Below are 25,876 nucleotides of genomic sequence, written 5' to 3'. Positions count from 1 at the left end.
GATTGCTGGGAACGATTGGAGAGCGCATGTTAGTGTTTATGATTTGAATGAGAAATAGCGCTGGACAAGCTTGGTACTTGCTGCCGCGCCAGCTCGCTCTCAACACTTCAACCTTCACACAGCTTCAACGACTCCACAACACACCAATGCGCAAATCAGAGTGCTCTGAATTCACCACAGCTGGCCTAATGATTGGGAGTTGCTTAGCGCGCTTTAGATTCTACGCGGATTTGTAAGTGGTGTCTTGATCGCGGACGCACCGTTACTTTGTTAGTTAATTTTGATAGCTGTTGGCGAGCGGTTGCGCGCGCTCCACACAGGTAACAACAAGATCAAAACTAAAACGACTTAGCTTCTGATTAGCAATTAACGTTGTAGACCCCGCCACGAGAAACTACTAACAGTGGGTGACAATTGAGCGAAAACAATAACCAAATCAAGCCGAAAATAAAAAAACAAAAACGCTAACACAATCTAAACAAATAAGTTTGCGCTAACTTACTGTAAACGCTTACGGGCGCTCAGTCGTAAAGGTGAAAAAAACTGTCGATTGCGAAACCGAAAATTATTTGTTATAATTGGAAAACACTGGAAAATTTCGCAGCTGTCACAAGAAAAAATCCAACGGTGTTTGTGCAAAAGTGAGTGTCAGTGATTTTCGCGAAATAACAGAAAAATAAAACAACAACAACAAAGTGCTGGCCAAGGTATGACGGAACGTTGTAGTGAAGTAAAGTGCTTTTCGCAATCAAAAAACGTCGCAATTTAGACACACAAAGTGACCACAATAATAAAATTAGACTGCAAGTGTGTGCAAACAGTGGACGTGAGTTTACAACTTCAAAGCAATATTTCGCAAATATTTGAAATTGGCATAGTGCAAAGTGCGCTGAGTACAAAATTTAACTAAATAATTGGCGGAAACTCTGCACCAAAAGTATACTCAATCATTTTTGCAAAGAAATCGCAAAAGTTCTGTGAGCATTGATTTATTAAACGGCTTAGCTAAGCGTTACGCGCCATCAAAAAAACAACAATCAGCACAAGTAAGTTTGACATCTTATAAGATATAGTTCTCTAGCATTAAAAAAAAATCGAAATAACTTTAATTTTTTATCATTTAAATAATTAATTTTGAATATTTTTTTATTTTTAATTCACAATATACTATTTTTTGTTCTTTTGTAACAATTTAAAAATACTGATCGCCTTAAAATATTTTTTCGATATTTCACAAAAAGACTAAGAAACTGATTTTTGATCATGTAACTTCGAAATTTGGGCGTTCTTTTCGACATTCAAAACTAAATGTAACAGAATATCACCCAAAGGCATGTATAAATATTATATATGTTAGCTTTTGAATCAATTCTATAAATTATATCAAATATTTTCGAATAATTCTACCAAGTCACGACCTTGGAATTTTTCAAATATTTTCTTGAACTAAAAAATAAATTTAATTTGCCATCTATAATAAACTCAAGCCAAAAAAATGTCTGGTTCATAAAACTTAAAAAATGAATATTTTTTATTTAAAAAAAATTCGTTAACCATTTGTAGAAAACTATCATTTTTTGCAAATTAATGGTTATTCCATTTTACATCACATTAATTGATTGATTTTTTTCTAAATTATATACAAATTTTTTTTATATAACTATTTGTTGTCTCTCGTTTTGTGCCAGTATTTTCTGATGCATATTAAGTTCAAGATTTTAACTTTTTTTCTGAGATTCAATATTCTAATATATTGTTTTCTTCTATAATCATGATTATTATATGCGTTGGATCGACTTTTTTCATGCAAATTTGTTACAAACTTTGTCTCCAATAAATAACCATTTTCAAAAATAAATAATCACTTTGAATCACCGGCAATTTGAAACGAACTACTTCATACGCAAATAAATATATAAGAATTTGCAATGATAATACCGTCAAAGAAAATCTACGCCCCAAGTAAGGTCAATTTTTCCCCTATTCCCTAGCGACACTAGCTGGAGAAGCTGCTTGGAGTAGGATGAGGTAGAATCTTACCAACCTTTTCGAAATCTATAAAGTTTATTGGATCTCAATGTTTTGTGCATCTTTGCGGATTAGCTGATTTAGAAGTAAAAACCCTATACAGCTTTGTGGTAGGTTCTAGGCGATTTGTCGTTTCTTCAATTTAAATAAAGAGATAAATTTGTTGGGCATCAAAAAGTAGACAGTCCTCAACAATGGCGGGCAACAGTCCTTGAACATAAGCTAACGTAACCTAACCAAAAAATAATAATTAGAATTCAAAAATATAAATCAAAACCTAAGAATTTAAACAATTCCAATATAATTACGATAATATTACTTCTCAAAATAGTATCGGCCCGCCTTCACATTAAATATTTAGCTGGAACACCTTTTCAAATTAAAGTCAGTAATAAGCTTTGAACAATTCTTGCTCTCTACCGAATGTAAATCCGAATTGTTTACACTTTTTCTTTTGATTGGAATCAGAGGGTTCGATTGAATTTGTTATTAAACGCTTCAACGCCACCAAGTGCCTTGTATTGTGTCACCTAAAAACCCAGTAAGCCATTGTATGTGCTTTGCATTTGATTAAGAAAAAAGAAGAAGAAGCAGCCAATAAAACACTGAAGAGTAAAGAAGGCAATGCATGCTAAACAAACGCTAACCGCAACTCAATTACAGCTATATTGCATGACTTTTGAGCTTTTGCTATGCTTTCAAAAAAAAAATAATAATTGTAAAATATGTTGGATAAATATGTATATTTTTGTTTAATTTATTTTTCATGCTTCTTACACATACACATACACACAAGTTATTTCACTTTTTATTTGTTTCGCTCGTTAGAGGAGACACTGTTAGGAGCGCACTTATGCCCGAGTGGTTAGTGTGCGGCGGTCAGCGCCAGCGACCTTGACTTTATGCGAAAAAGCGAAGAAGTAACAACAATAAACAAGCTTATTGATTTGCGCTTGTTAATTAAAAATTCTTAAACGATGAACAAATGGCTTGAATTTGCGCTATTTTTATCCAGACACTTCAATCAAATACTTACACTTGTATGAACATACCACACAAATACATGTGTATACAAAAAGTACTTCACACTGACGACCACAAATCGCAATTGCCAGTTATAAAAAGCAAAGCAATGTGGTATCGCACAAGTACAAATAAATAAATAAATTATTAGCAATAAATTAGCGGGCATTCATAACAGCTGCTTCGGCAGCGGGAAGAAGCGGCAACGCGTTTGATTTGATTTCATGTGTAAAAAGAAGATATTGAATCAGCTCTGCTTTGGCAGCGAGGCTGCGTCGCGTTTGTCGCTTAAATCTTTGGTTTTCGCATGCAAACCAGCTACATGAATGTGTACTCTTTGAACTAGCACAGCACTTGTTGTGTGTAATTAATTTGCTCGCATGCACACAATTAGTCGCTAATTCGCATTGAACGTGTTACCTGGCGTCCGTAGAATTTACATTGAAATTAAATTGAAGATCGGCATGTGCACGCCCACTTTAAATTGCGACCACTGATGGCACAGTTAGAGACAAGTTTTTCTGCTGGAGTTTCGATGATTTTACTGGCAAATGTTGCTTAATTGATGGCTGTGTGAATTGTGGGACTTAAACTTATACAAGATATCTGTTGAAATATGTTCTTGGGAAAATATGGCAACGCTTGACAATCATATTCGAATGACTACAGTTTTATTATTGTTCAAAAAGAAAAAGAATGATACAATTTACTAACACTAGAGTTAAAATAATCAATATATCTCGTCAAATTGTTAAAAAACATAGAGAAAAAAATTAAATTCATTAATATGATTTTTATATTATATATGGAACGTTTCAATACAAAGTTAGACATTTTTCAAAATCAGCTAAAAATATTTTACTGAATAAATCGCTCATTTACTTGAATAGTGTCACAACTCAAAAAAGTCGATTTTTCAGGAGAGCGATTTAAAGTTTTCAATTGCCTCTTATTTAGCAAATATAGAAAAATGCCATCAGTTTATTGACAAATCTAGTGGCCTGTAATATATTAAATACAATGTTGAGCATAAATGGACCAAATAGAGTATACTAAGGCTTTTTCTTGGGCATAAACGTGACCCATTTTGAATTGTGTCGTTATTTGTGAAAAAATAATTCAATTTCACCGTCATAAGTCAAATGTGTCGTTTTTGCTGAAAAAAATCAATACGAAAAATTTAATTACTTTTCACCAATATCGTTATAATACAAAATATGTCGTTCTTTCTGAAAAGGAAACCAAATTCACTCTATGACAATATGTGTTGTAACACAAAATATGCCTATCTTTCAGATAAAAGTCCATGCCTCATTCTGGCACAACTGAGAAGTGTCGTTATTGTGGTTAAAAAATAATGCAACATAACAAGTTTAATAACGGCACATTCTTATTTCACGGTTTATTTTTCTACACATCGGAATGAAATTTTTATACAATATGGACGCTGAAATTGCGCACATTTCTGCATACTCAACTTAAAAATCGTGTTTTTTGAGTTGTGACACTATTCAAGTAAATGAGCGAAATGTAAAACTATCATTTAAGCTTAAAAATTTATAAGTACTGTTTGAAGTTTAGTTCGCGATTTGTATGTTATATTTAGATTAAGTTTAATCCAAATATAAAATTCCTCCGAGCTTCACATGCTTAAACTATACGCCTTTTAACACTCAAAACCTATTGCCGATACCAATAACATATTCCAGACTTTTAACAACCACCTTACGATTTTGATGTTAATTCATTCGCTTCGTCACACTAAAATCGAAACACCATAAAATATTCAGCATGTCAATGCCAACGACTTACAACAGAGCAAAAAATCGAATTAAATTGAGTAAAAAAATCCAAATGGTCAAGTCTGACATTAAAGAACTGCCACGGCGAGCGTAAATTAGCAATAAAAATATGAAGCGAACGGAAACAAGGAGGACAAGAGGGAGCTTCCACAAATTTTGTATATTTTTTTCGTATATGTGCGTGTGCGAAGAGCTCAAACAAACCTGTAATCGAAATCTGAAATTTGAGGAGATAAAAATTATGAAAATAAAACATCAGACTTTGAAGATTTTGCAGTTACTTTAGTTAAATTAGTATTTTTATGAGATTATAAATGTAAAGCTAAATTTAAACTGAAACTTGATGCTCAAACAAAACTAAATAGTTAAACAAAGTAAATTTCACTAAGTGGTTGTTAATATTTTGAGTTTAAAGGTCCAACTCTGACAGTATGGTATTATACAAAACATCCCGAAACCCTCTCATGCCCGAATTAAAATGGACAGATATATATTAGTCTTAACTCAAATATGAATTGATAAAAATTTCAAAGTCCTTTGTATCCTGGATCATTAGTTATAGGGTGTTGCCTATAGGCCACAATTAAATTATTATAAATAAACTAAACACTTCTCTCATAACTATTTTTTTTAATACTCTCTTATCTATATTTATTATACTTTCGCAATAAAGTTGCTAAAGAGAGTATTATAGTTTTGTTCACATAACGGTTGGTTGTAAGTCCTAAAACTAAACGAGTTAGATATAGTATAGATATAGTGTTATATATATCAAAATGATCAGGGTGACGAGTAAAGTTTAAATCCGGATGTCCATCTGTCCGTCTGTCCGTCAGCCCACAAAATGGCGAAAACCGAAAACACATAAAGAGCTATAACTAAGCCATAAATTAAACTATTGAAGTAAAATTTGGTATGAAGGATCGCACTATGAAGGGGCAAATGTAATTGTTTAGGAAAGTGGGCGTGGGCCCGCCCCCTAATAAGTTTTTTGTACATATCTCGTAAACTACTAAAGATATATCAAGGAGTTTCTTCTAGATACTACCTTATACAGTCCAAATGGAAATCGGATTATAACCACTCCCACTTCCCATACAAAGGCTACGTTGAAAACTACTAAATATGTTTTAATTCAGTATGGAAAACCACCAGAAACCTTAAATTTCATTATAAAGATAGTACAGAAGAGCTGCACTCAAAATGGTATACAAACTTTCCGCCCACTTATGGGTCAAAAACCATATCTCCGAAAATACTCGACCAATTTCAATGAAATTCGGTTCATAATATCTTCCTAGCTTTCCAATGATATGTTGTGAAAATAGTCTAAATCGGTTCACACCACTTCCCATATACCAGAACTATGAAGTCGATCTGAATCGTTTACTTTACAATATATAAAGTAAGCCCTAGTGAAGATATCGGAACAGAACTTTGCAAAAATACTACATTTAAATTCTAAAAATCCATATGTTTTCAAGACCCTATATGTCGAATTTCAGTGCTTCTAACAAATTTTTTACCGAAAATATAGGTAAGTCTCTCAGATATTTTGAAGAAATTCAGAGGGAATATGTTTCTTCTAATAATATGTCTTCGTTCCAAAAATGAGTGAAATCGTGACATAACTTCCCTATCTCCCATATACTTAATATTAGGGTTTTCAAACTTTCAATGGAATTTATACCATATATATGCCAAATATGTGGTCAAATTGTTTGTTATATTAATAAAATTAAATAAATAAATTGCGAGAGTATAAAATGTAAGGTTACACACGAACTTAGCCATTCCTTACTTGTCTACATAAATCACTTTGTTTTTAAATAAAACAATTATTTTTATGTTTTTGAACACTTTTTGTATAACCACTTTAGTACAACTTTTTTCGCGAAACCGATTTTGACAATTTCACTCTGCGTAGAACTCGTACTGAATGAATAGGTGCACAGCTCATAACATAAAATGTAACTGTAAGCCTACACAACACATAAATCCACATAATTGAAAAAACCGCTGGGCAAAAAAATATAAATAACAAGAATTAGAAGCCGGTAAGTACAATGTTGTCTATAGGCAACATTGGGCATGAAAGGGTTAAGAAGCCAATTTCTATTTGAAACATACTCTTTACTTAACTTTCGTACTCGTGTGGGGTACTAATTCAAAAATTATTCATTAAAACGACAAACGAGTGCAAAGTTAACATGTTTATGTAATGCTAGAATTTTTTTTATAAACTTGCAACAAAAAATCGCAAAAACAAAGCTTTAAATGGCAACAGACACAAAAAACTATTTTATGTGACACACAAATAAAAAAAAAAATTACTGAAAGTAAAGCATCAAATAAGAATATAATTCATATATGCCTGTGATTCATTTCGCCAAAAACTACAAAAAGTAAAATTTATCTATGTTTTTAATTTGCATTCATTCAATTACTTATGCAAATTCTGACATTAGAAGTTTACATCAATTTCTTGTCAGAATCTATTTAGCATTATAAAAAAACTTTGAATGCCAATTAACTGTACTGCGCTTGAGGCCTCGACTCCACGGTGCGCCCGCTGACTCACACGCTCCTCGAATGACAGCCAAACGAAACGAAAATTTGGCACCAGTCACGTTTACCTACTTGCCTACGCCAATGTTTGTCAGCGCTTAGCAGTCACTTTTATCAGACAGTTTAATTTTTCCCGCAATAAAATCATTAGCCAAAGGTAAGCTAAGCCGTCACCGCCGTCGCAGCTGTCGCCGACTACAGCCATTAATGAATGACAGAAATGATGTACGCACTGTAATGTCAGGCCGCCACCGCTGCAGACAGCAACAACAACAATTAGTGGTGTAAGTCATGCCAACAATATGTGAATTCCCAGATTAATCTACATATGTATCTACCTGCTGCGAAACGCCAATCACCGTGGAAGGGCAGAGAAAATCAAACGCATGTACGCATTGCCACTCCACATACATAACTGAATATATGTAATATGCAGAAGACCGTAAAACACCGAAGGCACGCACAAAGACAGATTAAAAATAGAAGAAATCAAACGAATGTGAAAAATGCGCGAAAAAAGCGCAGAAAAACCGTCTCATTTTATATTGTCCATTATTTGGGGTCTTTGGCCCCACGCACAATAACAACAACAGCAAACAGTATCTGTGGATAGAAATAGTTAAATGATGAGATACTTTTGTTTTTAGTTTGGCTTTCTAATTTGCATTTCTTCGGCCAATTCGCACTGCTTTATATTTCGCTGTCTTCTTGTATTGTTTTTGTTTTCGCTTATAGCGCAAAGTGGCGTATATATGTACCTTCCGTTAGTCGCGTATTAATGCAGTCGATTCCATGACAGACACACACCCACACGTATCACACGTATAGAACACAAATGTGTAATAGCACCGCCCGCAGTTTGTTTTGCCTGGGAAAAAATATAACCGAGAGAAATTCAAATTCATGTCTTCCACCGCCAGAACATTCGCAGACATATATGTTTAGAAATTTTAGAGAATTCATAAATTCGACCATTATATTGCAGATAGGTGGGTTCACTGATTTATTGACGGTAGAAAAGAACTGCTATATGCTAAATGTGTATGTAGGTGTAACATAAATTAGTTAATTCATTTGAATATTAATTATGAAATATTAAGAAAGTAATCGACAGTTTTGGTTTGAGTTGGGTATTGAAACGCCTCTTGTCATTTGAGTTTTTCTCACGATTGTTTATTTATTTTCGGCCCATTTTTAAATTACTATCTTCCTCTTTTATTTTCCTTTTCTTCAATATAAAACAAATTTGATTATTTCCTCGACATTTTCATCCCTTTGACTCAATAACGGCGCTGGCTCAGCTAAACTCTTTTTAAAAAGTCATCAGGAGTAGTAGTAGGAGTGATCAGAAGTAAATACCTCTGCATTGACCCATCTTCCGATGCATTAATGCCCCAGTGGGTTTCAGAACATGAAAACAATAGCATTTTTAAAATTTTTTTAATATATACAACCATATATTTCATTTAAACAATACAAAAAAATTTTTTTCTAAAAAAAAAAAAAATTCTTCATTCATTAACTAGAGTGTTATTCCAAAGGTGTATGCAAAATCGCTTCATAAATTTCCGAGATATCGTGTCCACCGATTTAAAAAAAACGAGTTTATCTCAAATACATTCTCGTTTTATATTCATATTGACGTGGGCGGAACTTCTGAAGGGTATATCTTTTAGAATTTTAGTCGGATAGATCTGATATTTTTGGATAATATTTTAAGCATATTGTACTATTTAGTAAAAAAAATCAAAATTTTAAAACCCACTTTACCCCTTAATAGAATAGAAAAATGTTCTATATACTGCCCACCACTGACTTAGAGTATAATTTTCCCACACTTCTATAAATCCTTTCATCAGTGCTATCAGTAAACTAATTTTCAAAATAGTAATCAAAATAAGCAAATCGGATATTTCTAACGAACAGAAAGTAAGCTCATTATTTTCTCTAAATTTGTAAAAGTAAAGCAATGTCATTAAGAGCGAAACGAACGCTAATCATTGACATTACTTTCTGTAGAGCAGTGAATGCCAGCTGAATCGGTCAACGCGCTTAGACACAGTGGCTATATATGCAAGTAACTCAATTAGTGTGTACGACAATTTCATCAAGTAATTATGTATTGCTTTTTTGAATTAAAAATGAAGCAGTCGTTTGTGCCATTTCCTTTTCGTGTACTTGTCAAATTCCAGTCCCACTAACGCGATGGCAGCGAATGCAACCGTGCATTTATACATACATATATGCGTGAGTTTCGTAAAAAATATGCCACTCGCATATGTTTCAGTGGCTGTTTTTAAGCCGTTTATTACTAAGAGATTTATTACAGCGTAACAAAATATTTATTATTATGTACTTGCATTAATTTTCGTTTTTTTTTCCATTGGCGATTTTAATTTTCATCTTAATTTCATATAGGTGGGTGTGTGTATAACTATTTATTAGCCCATTTGCTTGAATGTCGACTTTTTATACCCGGTTTTCTTCGTTTTTTTATTAATTTACTTTTTTCTCACCAACAACAACAACACATTCGCATTTGATTCGGCACTAATTTCGAATTTCTCTTGCTTCTTTCTGCGCCGTCCTCTATTTCATGTCAGCGTTTATTATGTAATATTATAACTAAATAATAATGATAATTTGTGATTGCATACCGAAAAAAGTTGCTTGTAATGGTTGAAAAGTTTGTCAGGCGCGAAGTAGTAACTGTAATCGTCTGCACACGCACTTTAATACATGTATACAAGTATATCTTGTATAAGTGAGTTATATATTTAAATGAAAGGTGGTCGGTTTGGTTATACCGAATAACGTCTAAAATAAATAATTGAAATATTATTTTCCAATTTGATTATAATTTTTAAGTAAGGAAAGGCTAAGTTCGGGTGCATCCGAACATTTTATACTCTCGGAATTTATTGGTATTTTTATTAAGATAACACACAATTTGACCCATATATTCAGCATAAAGTCCAATAGAAAAACGAAAATCATATATAGTGTATAGACTGAGGTAATTCCTGAACCGATTTCACTCATTTTCATTGGCTATTTCAAATATTATTTCAAATATTAACCGATTTATAAGCTATTAAGCCATCGTATTTTTGAAAATCCTATAATTAGGTATATGAGAGCTAGGGGAAGTTGACCTAATTCTAACCATTTCTGGTACAGAGACACACTATAAGAAGAAAAAGATTTCCTCTGAATTTAATTAGGATGAGTTCTTCATATTCGATATCCGGGGCATTGAAAAGTTATAGTCCGATTTCGACAATTTTTTCACAAGTGAGGCCATCTTCATTAGTTCCTTATGTATATCTTATAAAGTGAAGGAATAAGTTGGAATTCAAAATTGAGTTATATGGGAAGTTGTCGTGGATGTGAACCGATTTCATCCATTTTAAACACGTGTCATCAGGGTGTAGTCGAGCAGTTCCTGAGATATGGTTTTTGACCCATAAGTGGACGATGCCACGCCCATTTTCCATTTTTTTAAATATCTGAGTGGAGCTTCCTTTTGCTATTTCTTCTGTAAAATTTAGTGTTTCTGTCGTTTATCATAGTGAGTCAACGCACTTTTAGTTATTTTCAACCTAACCTTTGTATGGGAGGTGGGGTGGTTATTATCTGATTTCAACTATTTACATGGTGTGTGGTGGGGTACGTAAGGGAAACGACTGCAGAAAGTTTGATTTATATAGCATTATTGGTTTGCGAGATATATACACTAAACCTATATGGCGATACAAGTGCGATCTTTTGTACCTTTTATAACTTTATTTATATCTTAATTATGACACTTTATGTGTTTTCGGTTTTCGTTATTTTGTGGGCGTTGCAGTGGTCTTCGAAACCAACCCTCTCATGGTCCCAAGCAACATGAGTACCAAGTTTCGTCAATATATCTCAATTTTTACTCAAGTTATCCGTTGCACGGACGGACGGGCAGACAGACAGACATTCGGATTTCAACTCGTCTCATCACCCTGATCATTTTAATATGTATAACCCTATATCTAACTCGTTTAGTTTCATGACTTACAAACAGCCGTTCTGTGAACAAAACTATTATACTCTCTTAGCAACTTTGTTGCGAGAGTATAAAAAAGTATGTTGAAATATGTATCTTTGATATTCCGAATTCTTTAAATGAAATATACATATGACAGCATACATTTAGGAATTTTTTTGTCAACCTCTGACCCTATTTTGACACATTTAATATGTAATAAAAAAAATTAAATGAATTACCATTTCTTCTTATCAATATTTTTATAGATAATTACATTATAACTAAAAGTCCACTGCATGCCCACCCTAGTAATAATTTGTATGTTTGTATTCTCTTGCAAATAAAAATAGTTCGAAATCAAAATTATTTCATAATGGCTTCAATTTAATAATAACACAAAGGAAATGAGTGAGTGGAGTTGATTGTGTTGATGACTTCAAGTGCACAGGTTTGTCGCTACAGTCTTTTGTTGTGAATGGTTTCAGACTCAGCGTAAATTTACAGAAGCGGCAAGCACGCCACTTAAACCTATAAAATTGTGTGTTAATATATATTTACATTTTCGCTTTGTCGATCGACATAAGTTGTGTCGTATTGTACGATGACCTGTACTGAGTTTTAAGTTATTATTTTATTTTTTGTTTTTCTATATATTTTTTATATTTTTTTTTTTTATTTTGAAATTTAGTTTTGTAATTTTTTTCGCTGTAGTACTAGTTTATTTAAATTTGTTTCACATTAGAATACCTTTGTTTATCTCCTTACCAAATAGTAACTTGATCAAAGGGGCGCTTTAGTTTTGTCCAATGGGCTTTTGAAGACTGTGGAATATTTTCGGTGAAACTTATTATTTTATTAAGAAACTCCTAAATGCCTAAATGAATGAGACACACCGTAAACACTGCGCGGCATCAATTCGGTCTAAAATCAAAAAATGGAAAAAAACATCAAAGCGACAGCGGTAAATCTGTCAGCAGACAGCATCACTCACTCAGCAATTATGAAGGTGCCAACACCGAAGGCAAATGACCATACAATCTCAATCAATAAATGGCGATTTCAGCGGCGGGAGATGAGTGTCAGCGTATACAAATTGATGCTGAACGTGCACACGTGACGCGCAAAAGTGTGAAGCTAACGAATCGAGCAAGCGATGAACCCGCAAATACTTTGACAGCACACCTCGAAGCGCTTCAAAGTGGCAAGCAAAGAAAAATCGACATTCCAATAAAAACAAAGCGATGCTAGCAATTAAAGTAAAGCGTGGAACGCAAAACACTCAGTCGCTCACTCGCTGCTACCATAAAAGTGAAGAAGCGGAAGTGTACGATATAACCATAAAAGTAACTCATACGCCCGGCTTGACGAGTGCCAACAGCCATACACATTTGCACCATTGCCCACATACATACTTACATATACTATACATAGGTGAATGTGTTGCACAGCTGTTTCGCGCTTGTCTCACATATGCCATTACTTTGTCCATTTTCCGTTAGATTAACTAGCTATAATAACAAAACAAGCTAAGTGTTGCAGCGAGGCCTAATTAATTTCCCCATGAGCTGAGAATTTGTGTTGGCTATCAGTCGTCAACCGTGCGCGTCTCCTCGCTTTAGCGCATCACATTGCAGTTTTCCAACGCTTGCGTGCTGGTTGCAAGTCGGTCTATTGGGGAGCAAACGCTACCTACAAGATTACGAACCAGCATACATTGCAGGCAAGCTGATGCAGATATTATTGCGAAATTTTTATTACCATACAAAAGCAAAAAGAGAGAAGCAAAGGCGTGCGCGCACTTTATTGCGCAACACACATACATGCGAGCGCGACTCATTTGGTGGCATTCATCCAATATAGTATATGTGTCTGCATGTGTGCAACTTGAAATTTTCTTGTGCTTAACTGCACGCTCGGCACCACAAATTTCGCTTCCTGTCAGCCTATAAATCCAAAGGCGTCTAAGCGAACGAAAACAAAAGTGGACACGGATAACAGTTCGTCGGTTGGTGTTTACATGCAGTTATGGTAATTTATTTATATGGATGAAGAAGTGTTTGGTACACACCAGTATTTGACATAGTTTCTGCAACTAAAATCAAACAGCAACACGTTTATATTTTACTCCACTTTTCACTGAGTTCGAGATATAGACGAGAAAAGTCTTTAGCAATTAGTGTCGCAGTTATTATTTATAACCTGGTGAAAAAAGGTTTTAAAATAATACTCCCTCTCATATGCCGTGGTAAAACAGTTAAGCAGTTATGTATTAATTAAAAATTCAATCAATACAGTTATTATACATAACATTGTTGATTTTACAATAATTTTTTTTTTGTAGGTTAGGTCAAGGGGTAGATCTCCGCAAATGCAGAGAGCTTAGAAAGCTTCGACTTTTCTTTGTGGCATCCACATACTCCCTAACGGATTCGACAAAACGCTTGGACTCTATTATCTAGTCGGCTATTTCAGTCACTTCGCTGGGTTCGCCGAAGGTTTGATTACCGTGGTGTTTTAACTTTTGTCTGGTGGTGTTTTGTGCTTGAGTGATTCATATTCGCCTTCCTTCAATTAGCTTTGGCAACTAGCATCTAGCTTGATCCCTAATCTCACCGCATGTGTACCTATTGGAGAGTGACCAGTAGAGTGTTGGTTGCTATTCAGCGTTTGGCGAGCTAATTCGAAGCCAGTGTGTCCAGCATTCTAGCACAAATGGACCACAGACTACCCACCCGCTTTCCCTCCGACGTCAATGTTTCTAGGTACCCTTTCTTGCAAGTTGGTCCGCTCTGCAGTTTCCAACGATTCCACACAAGTCAGATTACAAAGTAGTTCGAACCTACCAGTAGTATCTGAATCGTCTTAAAATTAACAAAATTAGATAATTTCTTATACATATATGTATTTATGAAAGACTTTGAAAATCTTATTAGGACTTTTGTTGCTTACAAGGACGTTTCTAAAAGCATAAACATTAAACGACCGAGGTCCATTCCCAAACAACCAATATAGCGGACAACTTTTGTAAAAATGCATCGGATTCACTCGATACTCGGGTTTTTCGGAGTCACGGTTTGCGAATATGGTGTCGGGTTTTTTTTTTTTCAAAATATAAAAATATTCATATTGGTCCACCACTTTGAATTTTTTAAAAGTAACGTCAATGATCTGATGGGATTAAATGGACATCGGATTCTTCAGCGACTCCAAAAACGTAAGGTAACATAGTAAGACCCCAAGGACAGAAAAAATTTGTTTTTGTGGTTGTGTAATTACGGTCTATAACTTATTTCGACAGTTTTATCAAAACAATTTGTTAATAATAAATTTACCCAATGAAAATTAAAAACATTCAAACACATATTAGTAATTTTGTTCATTCGGATAAATTTTTCGATCATTACTTTTTAATAAACTAGAAAGGACACACTGCAGATTTAAATAAATATCTACTCAAATAATCAGTAAATACTTTTTATAAATTATGTCATACATATCTTTCATGTCAATATTTGCAGGCAATATGATCCTAATTTTATGTAAACACTAACTAATTTCTATGTTATATTTTAGTAACGGATTTTAATTATTCATGGCCAAATAAGGGCAAAACACACCCAATAAGTTTGAGAGCATTGTCAGCTCGCTAAGCGATTTTTATATGTGAAGTGTTCACATTCGTACATACCTAAATACGAAGCTGCACACCATTCGTTTTCAATTAGAATCGCTTAAAAAAACAATTTTATTTTCAATTGATTGTTATATACCAACATTAATTGATATGTTTTTTTTTTCAAATACCGCTGTGTGCATAGTTTTCCAACAACTAAGCATTTACGCTGACTGTTTTTCGATTACTGCATTTACTGTGCAAATACTTGAAACAACCTCTACAACCATTGATATGAATAAAATAATTACAGGCAAATGTAATAAATGTACTTAATGCTTATAATTAGTATTGCGACCTTCACATATTCGCCTATATCATAGCGATATGCAGACTCCTTAATGATATTTTGTTAACATTCTGTTTTATTGTCTTTCATTCGCCACAGAATTGTTTAAGATTCAATTGCTTTGTGTTAAACAGATCTATTGGTTTGCACGTAAGCAATTTAGTTCAATATTTTCATAATACTTTTGTATTTGGCATTATTGAAGGTAATTGCGGTGCCTGCCACAGTATGTAACGGCAATCTGAACGTTCATTGAACAAATCAATTGCTCTACAGAGGCGGCGAGTGTTGTTGTTGTTGTTGTTGAGAGTTAATGACGTAAGCACGCACTCTTGGCACGCTCGGCCTATATGTTGGCGTTATTTCTGCCGCTGCTCTGCAAATATGCCTCTGATGCTATTTTATTTACATTTTCATAGAATTGCCGGATTTGTTTGGGGTTTATTGCATGTGTCATAAAGGTTTTGGGTTTGTGTGCCCTGAGGAAATTAAATCTATAACTATTCCGAAACAAAGATGGATTCTCAAAATATTTTCAAGATTTGAAAACAGTTTTCTACTTTACTTACTCAAATCAAAGTGCCGCCATAAACTCGAGTTTAGTCGTAAAACGCAAAATAATATGAATCTGAAGAACATGACTTCATGCATAACAAATATTAATTATAAATAATAGTTCTTATTCCACACTTTTAGTGTTGCATTTAGTGTTGCCATTAGTGTCATTATTACCACAAAAAGTGCTTTGGGTAAATAAATCATTTTGTTGCAGCATATTCAAATTAACAACACAGCGTTTGTGTGCCATATGCGAGTCTATAGCAGCCACCGTTCAGCTTAGTTGGCGCCGCCGTTGGCAGGGTGGGGAGCTGTCAAATGAGGTCGACTTAAAGCATTTGTATTATGTGCACTTTTGCATTGCTTGAATAGCTGCTGTAGAGTGATTTTTTCTGCTTCTAGTTGCCATGTTATGCGGACTTGTTGCTATTTCGTTTTGTTTGCACCAAAATAAGTTGTTCGCAAACTTTGTATTGCTTCTCCGCTGACGGTATGGTATTATCTTACAGGCTTACACATGTGACTATGACTACTTATAGTTGTAGAGCTAGTATTTGCATTTATATACAAACAAATAAATTAAATTTTATTTACAACCATGTACATGTGGTATGTATGGATGCGCTTATCAACTTCTGTATCTCAACAAGTATTATACATATGTAAGTAAGTAGTACGAGCATGGAATTTTTTTCGTGACTTACTTTTTCACTATTTTATTTTTGTTTTAATCGAATTTTTACTCCGGTGCTCAGTTGCAAAATTGCGACATTTGGCTTGCAATTCTTTTATTGTTTGTTATTTTATTCATTTTTTTTAAGATTTTCAAGATTTTCTTGGTTTTTAGAGCGCCGTCTAGCTTAAAGTTGCTGGAAAACAACACAAATATTTATTGCAAGCCACATGACGATGTTATTATTGTTTTTGTTGCTACTTGCTGGTCATTAAAATTTAAAATTTTATCAGTTCCATTCCATTATAATTAAAAATAACACAGTTTTTGTGTAAATTATTCATTTCATATTCATTCAGTACTTGCCACTGACTTTGGTATAATATATGCAAGTAATGTAATTGCAATTCAAATTTTACACCAATTTGATGATTCATTCCATGCCGAAATGAGAGCAAGTACCATGCATTATTAAATAATATATAATCGAGTAATTTTCAGTCCTTGAACTGCTATGAGCTCTTTTCAATTCCATATTTCATAAATGTGCATTGTATTGAAAATAAGTAACAAAATAATAATAATTTATGGCTAGTTGCCAAAACTGCTTGGCATTCGTCAGACTAAGGTTTAAACACTTCGGTAGGCACATCTTCGGTGAACCTAGAGAAGTGAATGGAATCGACATTAGCCAACTTAAGAATTTTATAATAGAGTCTAAGCGCTTTGTCGAAACATAAGGGTCTTGGTGATCCGTCAGGAGTATTTGGGTGTCACAAAGGACAGTCTAAGTAACACTCTCTGCAGTTGTGGAGATCTATCCCTTTGCAAGAAAAGAAGTGCGTTGCAAAAATCATTCCTAATGAGGCACTTAATCTCACATATTTTAAGCAATTTGCTAAATTCTAAGTAAATAGGAAAGTTGAATGATTAAACTGTGAACATATTTCATGTTCTACAGGTGTGTTATATACTTGCGAATTTATAAATTAAAAATTGAGTGTTCTTGGAGTGCTGCGCATGACCGTTTGTTACTGCCACTCATAAGCTAGTGCTGGCTGTCAGTTCGTCAAGTGTTGCGACAGACAGTTGTACAAATTGCTGTTTTCATTCCATTGACGAGTAAACGAAAGGTGATAAAATTAATTTAAATCACACTGTGGTTATGAAGGGCGCAAGAAAATTGCTGCAGCTTGCTAGTTTACTCTGCATTAAGAACACTCTTGTATAGTTATCTATTTATAAACATTGCTGTTGATCTTTGTGAACTCTGAAGGCTGTGAGCGTGTTTAAAAAAGAAATTGCTTTGTGAGAAATTTGAGACTTATGAAATGATCTTTACTTTTCTCTATTAACTATTTACTAATGTTTATGTAATGGCCATAACGCCTTTGCTAACCACTGGTCTACCGTTAAATCTCCTTCTTTTGTGGGCTTCTCTACTATGACAGCCGAACGTTTATGTATAATGTATTTATCTTTAGAAACCACATACTACTCACTACTTACACTCATATTACTCCTACTTATATACAGTTACTGAAAATACATACATACATGTCTACATATTGTTTACTCATTTTTCGCTTGCCATTAATATTGTGTATTTGCTTTGAGTTGGCGTAAGCGGATCTGTGCGGTTCTAATCCCATGAAACACATACTCTTTTCAAATTACATTGCTCAAATAGAACGTAATTTTTGAAAGCATGGCGTCTATTGGTAAATTGATACAAATAAGTACGTTATGACGCGTTAGGCATACACGCTCGTTATTCATAAAAATTGAGGTTAAAGGTTTACTTGCAAAATAAATTCGAGTATTGTATGTAGATATGTGTTTGAGGTCCGCCTTATGTTGAAAAACTGGTTCTAATGCTGTGTGTTTATGAATGTACATATGTTCGAGGTAAGGCCATATTTTTGGCGACTGGTGACTAAGGATTATTATTTCGTTTTGATTTTATGATTATTATTTTTGTTTTTTGCAATGGCTTGCGGTAAAATTGATTAACTCATTTAGCTTTAAGTGCTGAACAATTGTGCTTTTCATTGCTGTTGTTTTGTTACATTTGTGAGTAATGGTTTAAATGGATTTAATTTGATAACTTAATCTATGGCGGTTCTGTTGCCCTTAAAATCCATATACTTACAAATAAGTGAGGTCGAAATATCACGCGTGCCAGCTATTATGAAAGTTAATAACTTCAAATGGGCTACTAAAGTTTTATTGAACGTTTTACGGCTTAAGTGGAAGGCACCCGAGGGCTTTTAGGAACAGATTTCAAATAAATACCGAATAAAAGAAAATAAGGTAATGATTGTAAATATTATGGAAAGTATATTTTTTTACTGATAGCATTTTATTAAAACAGTCGAAGAATTCACATGATATTCCAAGGGTTAGAAGCTACTATTCATATACTTTAAGGATTTGTCAATACTAAGTGAAACTAAGCAAGTGATGAGGTGAAAAACTCTGCTAAGGAGTAAAAACGATTATACCGTGAGAGTCTTAAAATAGCTTAAAACATGTATGAAGGACACTAACCCACCTCAATTCGCCAACTAACATTATTCTGATTGTAATTCAAAATCAGCTAATATCTCGACGCTTGTAACTTATTATAGAATCCTTCGCTGAGTTTCCAGTATGTTTATACCGTGGTACTTTATGATTTTAATTCTTCTTTAAGGAATTATTAAATAAGAATATAATTTAGTTTAAATAGTCATTATACCGATTCTATACTATTTTTTTATATTCATGTAGTCTGCATTTCCATAATTGTAAAATATTAAACAATTTTCTTAGCGGCCAATTTAGATTTCCATCTTTTACTATTGTCATGAGAGACATCTTGTGATCACCTATTAAAAATCCATCAACACGTACAAGTCTCCAAACTGTATGCCAATCTCACACTGTTGATTCTATTTATAGACAAGGTTATGCTCGTAAACCTAGGTGGCCTGATGGGCAGAGTGCCAACAAATTCCATACGTCTACCCACTTACCCAGTTTTAATGCGATTTTTTTCCTCAATCTTAAGAATCGCCATTGTTGTATGGTTTACAGACCTGGCGAATTGTGATATCCATAAAATTAAAGTGGAATTAAAGTGTTTTGTGCTGCCACAACCGATTTCGTGGGAATATGATTTTGTTGTTTAAATTAAAGTTGTGGCCACTTTTAATCAACTAATTGACATGACTCAGCAGCAGCAGCAGCAGCAGAATAGCACGGGATACTACGCTTGTGTCAAATCGAAAGTCTGGCAGGCGTGACGATGGAGAATATTTAATCTGCGCATGCTCACTCCTCTTTAGTGCAATTCTCATCACCTGCCAACTGCCAAGTTATCCTACTGCCTGACGGTTGGCAATAAAAAAGAATAAGAACTGCCACAGAGTAGGTGCTAAGAAGAAATACATACAAACACATAAGTAGTGTGCCCGTATGCTCACCGTTAACTGTGTCAGTGCATAGCGGTTGAAATGAAAATGAAACTGTGGCGTAAGTGAATGAGGCAAACGTAAGCAAATTGAAAGAGAAAAAATTGTATAAAAAGCGAAAGGAATCTGTGTGCGTAAATAAACTGAGTTGGCATTTAACCATTCAACGACCTTGCTACAGCGCGCAAAGTGGTGTAAACAAGCGAAACACACTTGCTTCATAGTTGTTTTATGTCTGTGCTTATGTGCGGTAAATGAGTGCGGTCATTTGTAAGCACGGGTACATTTTAAGCTTGTGCGTAAAACAGCTGTTTTAACACATACAATTTTCGCACTCAATAGCTCCACTCAATAAACAATTCCCACATTCACCGAGTAGCGCATTGGTTAATAAAAGTCGATTGGTGCGCAAACGTTGTTAATTGAATTTTATACCTATCAAGGTTAAGCTTATCCGAAGTTAAACATTATTTAATTTTATTAATATAAACATCGCAGTTTTTCAAGAACTGAAAACTTTTGGTTTTAAAAATTATTGAACTATTTCTCTTTACTTGCGCTATTTTTAGCTAGTCCAACCATTCATACATATTTTCCCATATTAAAATGTCCACACTTCCAATAATATGTCCACTCCCTGCGACCTCATTGATGGCTGGTAAGACTTTGCGGCGACACTCAGGCATTCGACGTGTGTCGGCATAACTGCACATTGCGTGGCGAAACACGCGCCCAACCAACTCGTTCAGTTCAGCAACGGCATTGGTGACCAATAGCTACATATGTGGACTCACGCGCAAACGAGCGGCCGACTGGCCGACTGATGTAGCCACGCGAATTACTTGTACGAATATTATAGTGTTTAGCAGCGCAAATGAACGCATGAACGCAGACCAGCCGGTTCACCGCGAATCCAGCGTATACACGCATTATTGTACACATATAAGCACATGTTTGTTATGTGTAGCGCGGTATATTATTGCAACAACTCACTAACCTTGAAAAAGCTTATATAATTACACAAATATATAGCAGCCATAATAAGCTAGTGAGTGAAGGGAAAATTGACCTGAAACGAGGTAAAACTGCAACAAAATTCAAACATAAATCATGCAAGATATAGAAACATTGCAAAAAGGAAAAAATACTCACAAAAAAATCGCAATTAGTATATCACAATTTACATAGTATATACGAGTATTTGGGATTTTAAGGCATAAAATATAAATTGTTTAATCATGGACTTGTCTATATATAGTAGAGGAGTTACCACTTTTAGAAGTCAAGTTATCCGAACACACAGACTTGATCAAATCCACAACAATTTATCAACTTTTGAAAATCTTGTATTATTTTCAAAGGGCTACATCAGATGAGAATTTTATTACGGCTATAGATTTTCCTTTGTTTTTTCCTTTGTTCCGACTCAGATTTAAACTTAGAGTTCCCCTTCATTATAAACTTACTGACCCTTTTTCCTTGTACTCATTTTAAAATTCGTGCCACTTCGTCTTCTGTCTGCAGCTTTACCTCCCTCTTTCTCGGGCATCCTCTTGCGCCTGCGTCAGTAGCGGTACATTGACCTGAACTTACTACCAACAGTGACTTCCTGCATTCGATTGGTTTGTTTACTAAGCATGTTATTTGCTCTGTTAAAAATGCTTTCAGGAAAAAAATCAGGCAAAAATTGCGGACCATTGGTCCGCACTATATGCGTGCGTGTGTTGAGTTCGTAAGCAGCGCAAGGTCATTGGGCTAACCAACTGTCAGTGGTGAACAAAACGAACGTGAGCTGACAACACAAAACTCCACTTCATTTTCCATTTATTTTGCCCAACGAAACAAAAGACTGAAACTGTGCACTAAATATAGTTTTTATAATGTCATTGCATACGTGTAAAAGCTGTGCATCGGTGTGTCCGCGTGCATTCGCGCCCCTGAAACACCTGGCATTGCACAATGCATTTAAAGAAAACAAAAGAATTAAGCAGCAAACTTGAAGGCATTTTATACGATTTTAATGCAAGCATGTTATCCAGTTTTTAATTCACGAGTTCATTTAAGAACTAATACGTTTCCTGAATTCTCGCTTATCAGCCCCTAAAGTAAATTATGTGATAAAATCACTGTTTTGGTTAGTTGAAAAGACGATACATGTCGGGGATGACACATACTTGTATATGGAAAATAAATTAAAATTAAAAAAATACTATTTTTACTTAAGAAGTGTGCCATAAAAAATATAAATAAAAATACATGTTTTATAAATTTATGCATATACATATATTACATCTAGTATAAATATACATTCATAGAATCTATGGAAAATAAATTTTTATTTTATTAATTTTCATTCCATATACATACATACAAACTTATAAACAATCATTTTTTTCAACACTGACAACGAATTTTGGACTGTGTGAATTTTGTTTGCAACTTTTTTGAACGACTTTACTGCCGCTTTGCCACTTTTTTTTACTATTGTATGCAACGCTGTCATTAGTAAATTACAAAACGGCACTTAGCACTTAAATTGGTGTATGTACTTTCATTTTTTATGTACATGAGTTTTATTTCTTTTTTCATTCAAAAATTAACAAAAAATAATAATAAAAATAAAATTGTGTTGACATTTGTCATTTCAGTTTTTATACGCGTACTTTTCATACAACCCAATTATAGTATATTATAGTTGACCATGAGATTGATAAATATGAAAATCACTCACAACTTGAGTTGTTCACTGATCCTTAGACAGCAAAACTTTAGAAAATAAACCAAGTTTCTCCAAAAACATTAATGATTAACAATTATTTAATTTACAACAACAGGTTTTATTTTTGCAAAAATATGTATAATACACATATATATTATAAATATATATAAATTTCCAAAAAACTAATCCATTAAAGATCAAAAGTATCATTAAAGAGTTGAAATGCTAATCTGCTCTTGTGACCGATATATGTGTCTCTACTTTTTCTTTTTCGCCTGACAAAACACCATTAATTGAGAGCGGATAATGCGCTGTGTAATCATGTGTTTAGTTATGAATATGTATGTTTGCTTACATAATGCTTTATTTCCACTCATTCTGCCCATTCAATAATTCTACACCGCTCCGCATTCATAAAATTGCCGTTACAACTTCTGCTTAGTGCCATTGTTGGCAGTCACACGCTACTTCGCCCGGCCGTTACGATTACCAATTGGCGTTATTCATCTTTTGATTACTGCTCTCGCTTTTGGTTCGTTGGTGCCAACAGTTCACACCAAAATCCATAGCATCCATAACTTCTTCGTTTGTAATTATGTGTGCGTCTGTGTCGCTGTTGGTTAGTAAGCAAAAAAAAAACATTTGCTATTTTCACCATAGCACGCTCGGCCACACACACATAATGCTATTGTACACGAATTGTACACTAATAGAGTTATAGCAGAAATATGCTTGAGGCTAGTGAGAAGCTTGTAAACCAGCAGTCACATAAAAATCGTTAGTTTGTACTGCGTATTGCGAATAAATTATAACGAAATTCGCTATTTTTATTTATACATATATATTTTACTACATATGTGATGCCTTGTTCATACATGTATCTGCTTCACAGCATGCATTTCCTAGTCTCAAGTGTGGCATTTTTGCACACAAGTTACTAACGGTTCCACTATCCTTCAATACTACTCAGAAGTAAGATTTCAATCAGAAATAACTCAGAGTCTTGGTTGAAATGCCGTAAATATTTTATTTTTAATTTTCGAAATAGGCCATTAGTTAGCAACAACGATCTGGTACGAATCAAACTAGTTCCGAACTGCACTAACTAGACAATTAGCAGCTGGGCCGCTTCACAATTGTGGCACCATCACAACAACAAAAAATATTGTTATTGTAAACATAACCTCTGTAGGCTGAGCGCACTCACACACATTGATCACATTCGTGTTTAATGTATAATTGTAATTGAATATCGTAATTTGTAATTAATAATTGGTAAATTGTAATTGCGATTGTTCACCGTCATTCGGCATTGTAATTGGCATTAAGCAGTGCTAATTGTGCGCGTAGCGTCGATTTGCTACTGAGCCATTTGCTCTGTGCTTTCAATTGAATGTGTTTGAATGGCTCTGCCTTACAGCAGCATTAAAATGTACACACACGCACACTTGCGCACAACTGCATGGTCTTTAGTGATTATTCATTTATTTCTCATTTGTATGCTCTTTTTTCTGATTTACGCGTTTGCCAATGCTCTTGGCCACTCATCGCATTGGCACAATTACGAGCGTTGCACACACCTCACAGTACGCGATTTAAATTGGGACTGTGCACTGTTTTGATTCCTTGAATTGCTTGCCAATTTTCGTTGCTTAATTTATTGCTATTTACGCTAAGGCAAAGAATGCATACATGTGTTTACAGTGGCGCGGCTTAGCGAATACAAAATGTTTTAATTTTTTGGTAAAAAGTTGCAATCACCTTGAACGCGCACTGGGTAGCGTTAAAAAAGCTGTCTGATTGATATTAATGAGTGAGCACATATTTTTTGACTGATATGCATACATACATTCCTCAACATTATTTCCTCCACTCTTTATTTTATTTTATTTTATTTTATTTTATTTTATTTTATTTTATTTTATTTTATTTTATTTTATTTTATTTTATTTTATTTTATTTTATTTTATTTTATTTTATTTTATTTTATTTTATTTTATTTTATTTTATTTTATTTTATTTTATTTTATTTTATTTTATTTTATTTTATTTTATTTTATTTTATTTTATTTTATTTTATTTTATTTTATTTTATTTTATTTTATTTTATTTTATTTTATTTTATTTTATTTTATTTTATTTTATTTTATTTTATTTTATTTTATTTTATTTTATTTTATTTTATTTTATTTTATTTTATTTTATTTTATTTTATTTTATTTTATTTTGTTTTATTTTATTTTATTTTATTTTATTTTATTTTATTTTATTTTATTTTATTTTATTTTATTTTATTTTATTTTATTTTATTTTATTTTATTTTATTTTATTTTATTTTATTTTATTTTAACAATCTTAATCGCCTAAAAGTCTTAAAGAACACCAAAATATAATATTTAAATTAAAAAAGAAGCGACAAAGGCCAGCCACTTAATTTAATTTCAGCAGCGAGTTTAGTCGAAACGATCGCACTCTCTCTTCATAGGTGCGATTGTTGTTGTTGTGAAATGTTCGTTGCGCTTAGTCATCCTTTCGCAGATTCTAGTTGTTCGCTTGGGTTGTTGTTGTGTTAATCTGCACACCCACTCTACCGAAGAATGCGGTTAGTGCGAAATTTCAAATCATCATAGCTTTCGCCTAGAAATATCTAAAAGCATATTCTAAAATGTATCTAAAACCATTTTCGTCATTCTCTTATTTTATTATTATGTTAACTTAACTTATGTTGTAACTTAACTCTTTCATTTAAAGTATTTATTTATATAAGTTAAGTTATTTTTACCCCACCCAGAATGCTATCCGATAATACTGATACCTACATACATATATTCATCTTATGCATTTATTTATTTATTTTTTATGTGGAACACGTAGCATGGCACCCGTTGCCGCAAATATTATTCTTACATACTCGTATTTAGAACACTTTTGTGGAATCCATAAATGTTCTATATTTCCTTAAATTTGAAAATCATAAGTTCATTTTAATTAATAAAAATAAAAGAATGCGTCTCACAATAAAAAAAAATCTCACTTACGCATGCGCGGTTAAAGTCGCATTGCGCAT

The 25,876-nt window shown here is 33.6% G+C and overlaps 1 protein-coding gene across 1 annotated transcript in view; it reads left to right on the top strand.

The window, feature by feature from the left end:
- The first annotated feature begins 217 nt into the window (after window positions 1-217).
- The window catches only part of LOC105219759 (uncharacterized), a 34,785-nt gene continuing 9,126 nt past the window's right edge, over window positions 218-25,876 (top strand). Inside the window, exon 1 of the mRNA XM_011196064.3 lies at window positions 218-1,046. The gene's annotated coding sequence lies outside the window, so the exon portion shown is untranslated. The remainder of the gene's footprint in view (window positions 1,047-25,876) is intronic.

This window comes from Zeugodacus cucurbitae, chromosome 6 (assembly GCF_028554725.1).
Source record: "Zeugodacus cucurbitae isolate PBARC_wt_2022May chromosome 6, idZeuCucr1.2, whole genome shotgun sequence".
In the NCBI taxonomy this organism is placed as follows: domain Eukaryota; kingdom Metazoa; phylum Arthropoda; class Insecta; order Diptera; family Tephritidae; genus Zeugodacus; species Zeugodacus cucurbitae.
The sequence above is the reverse complement of the archived record's forward strand: the minus strand, read 5'-3'. Positions and strand labels throughout refer to the sequence as shown.